Here is a 2,500-nt window from a genome sequence, read left to right as displayed (position 1 = left end):
TCTTCGAGGAAGACGACGAAGAAGGTCTTATTCGTTATTATTTCTTCAGAGGTTTTGAGTACGAAGAAATTCGTTTGTTTTTACTGAAGAACCATAACATTGAAATCAGCCTAAGCACCTTGAAAAGGCGAATAAAACGTTACGGACTAAAAGACAACGGCCAGATTACAACATTGATGAAGTGAAGGTATCCATCCAACAGATTATCAACGGCCATGGGTGTTTGCAGGGATATAGGGCGGTATGGCACACACTCCAGCTCAGAGGAATGAGATTACTAAATCGTACGTCTCCCATATTGATTCCGCCATTTTAAATTGACTGTCTCTGCCGATTCTTTTCGCCGTGGCATTTTACTTCCGCTGTAGCATTTCACTTCCGCCGTGTTACAATTCTCGCGGTTGTGCCGTGATTTGGCGTGTTTGTGCCGTGAGTTGGCGTGGTTGTGCCGTGAGTTGGCGTGATTGTGCCGTGAGTTGGCGGGCTTGTGCCGTGCACCGCACACCGGTGGCTCAGTTGGTTGAGCATCGGGCTGTCATGCGGGAGGTCGTCAGTCCGACTCCGGCCGGACCAACACTCAGGGTCTTAAAATAACTGAGCAGAATGTGCCTTTGTAATTACATCTGCAAAGGATAAGGACTGTAAACCGGAGATACCGTCTCATAACCCTTGTTAGAAATTAAATAGTATGGGACGTTAAAGAACCCACTCACAATTCGATAAGAGTAGGGGACGTAGTCCCCGGTGTTGTGGTCTGACCTTATCTGGACGGAGGCATCTTTCACTTCCTAAATTAAAATTGTAAACTGTGTAATAAGCAGTCTGGCTAAAGTCCCCCGAAACACATTGTAAATTAGTCCTGAAAAGCCCCGAGGGGAGAGACTAATAGCTTCACTCACTCACTCACTCAGTTGGCGTGGTTGCGCCGTGAGTTAGCGTGGTTGTGCCGTGAGTTGGCGTGGTTGTGCCGTGATTTGGCGTGTTTGTGCCGTGAGTTGGCGGGATTGTGCCGTGAGTTGGCGTGGTTGTGCCTTGAGTTGGCGTGGTTGTGCCGTGAGTTGGTGTATGTGCCGTGACACTTGTGGGCCACCATAGGTGTGGCCTGTGAAGAACCACTGCGTCGTATAATTATGTATTGAAGAGGAGCATAATCTAGCCGGGAAGAACTTTGTAAGCATTGTTAATAGGCCCGTTTCGTAATCTAACGGTTGGACTGGATCTAGCATAAAGTGGAGGCTAATGCGGGCAAATTAATTTGCATTTAAAATTATTTGCCCGCATTAGCCTCCATTCCGTGCTAGATCCAGTCCAGCCGTGAGAATTCGAAAATTGTCTATTCATCGTGTATAGAACCGGTTGCAAGACGCAGTTTACAACTTATATATAAATAATTATTAATTAATATATAAATTACACTTATAATTAACAGTTATTCCATGAGCGCACGTTGGATGTGAGATGATAGATAGCCAGCGAGGCGCGTAGCACCGAGTTGGCTATAATCATCTCATATCCAACAAGCGCGAGTGGAATATTTGTTTTATTAAAAAACGCCCCCAGAATATAGAAAATTAGACTACAATAAAAATAAAAAGGCCCAAAAAATCACGCATATGCTTGCCGTGTTTGTAGATCATGGTATAATGGCTCATAACCCATAATGGCTTAGCCAATCAAAACTCTCGAATTGCATTATCCAATGATCCAGTTTTTAATAATAACTGAGATAAGATAGTTAAAATAATGATTAATGAGTTTATTAATACAAGTTATGGCAAAAATGTACAGGGACTGTAAGCTGGTTGCAAAACAAACATCAGTAAATAAAATAAATACACACAATAGATATCAATCAATAGGTATTACACACTATTTTTGAATGTAAATATTGCCGCGTGGATTTGGCACATTTTTCAATTGGTTATCACTGTTCTGTCCGCAAATGATCCCCATTTTAAAGTAAGGAATGGCGTGGAGGGTGGAATGGTCTGGATAGAGAATTAATGTGAAGAGCGCTTATTTTTATCAAAATCACTTTCAATCATTGCTCACAACAGGTCTCTTCGTCATTATAGTTTTCCAGAGAGACTGTTGTTAATTCATCTTTTATAGGGATGGGTACAAGATGCATTTTACAATGGAGGGTAAAATTCTTGGGACATTTTGCGACACTAAGATCAATCTATGTCACCTTCCCCACCCCTTCCCCCAAAAATGTTGAATTTTCCTCGCCTAACGAACCCAAACTACCTGTATAATAATCTGTTTGCTTTTAACAACATTGTAGGAAGGTGAAGAGGTGTGGCCGTGAGACGCACCAGATATAGGATGTATTGCCTGAATTATATGTCGCAATCACAGTGGCTGGAAAACTGTGGTAATCAGCCATCGCCTTCAAGAGAGCTGCCTTTTCTACCTAGACCATGGCCCTGGCGAGAATTACAAAGATGAGGCAGGTAAAATAATGATAAATGAGTTTATTAACCCAAGTTGTCGCAAA

At 42.4% G+C, this 2,500-nt stretch overlaps 1 protein-coding gene across 1 annotated transcript in view; it reads right to left on the bottom strand.

The window, feature by feature from the left end:
- Positions 1-2,497: 2,497 nt before the first annotated feature.
- The window catches only part of LOC138010549 (uncharacterized), a 4,991-nt gene continuing 4,988 nt past the window's right edge, over positions 2,498-2,500 (bottom strand). The window contains exon 3 of the mRNA XM_068857530.1: positions 2,498-2,500. This exon is cut by the window's right edge and continues 975 nt beyond it. The gene's annotated coding sequence lies outside the window, so the exon portion shown is untranslated.

This window comes from Montipora foliosa, chromosome 7, assembly GCF_036669935.1.
Source record: "Montipora foliosa isolate CH-2021 chromosome 7, ASM3666993v2, whole genome shotgun sequence".
Classification (NCBI taxonomy): domain Eukaryota; kingdom Metazoa; phylum Cnidaria; class Anthozoa; order Scleractinia; family Acroporidae; genus Montipora; species Montipora foliosa.
Note: the sequence above shows the minus strand (reverse complement) of the source record. Positions and strands in the feature narration are given on the sequence as shown.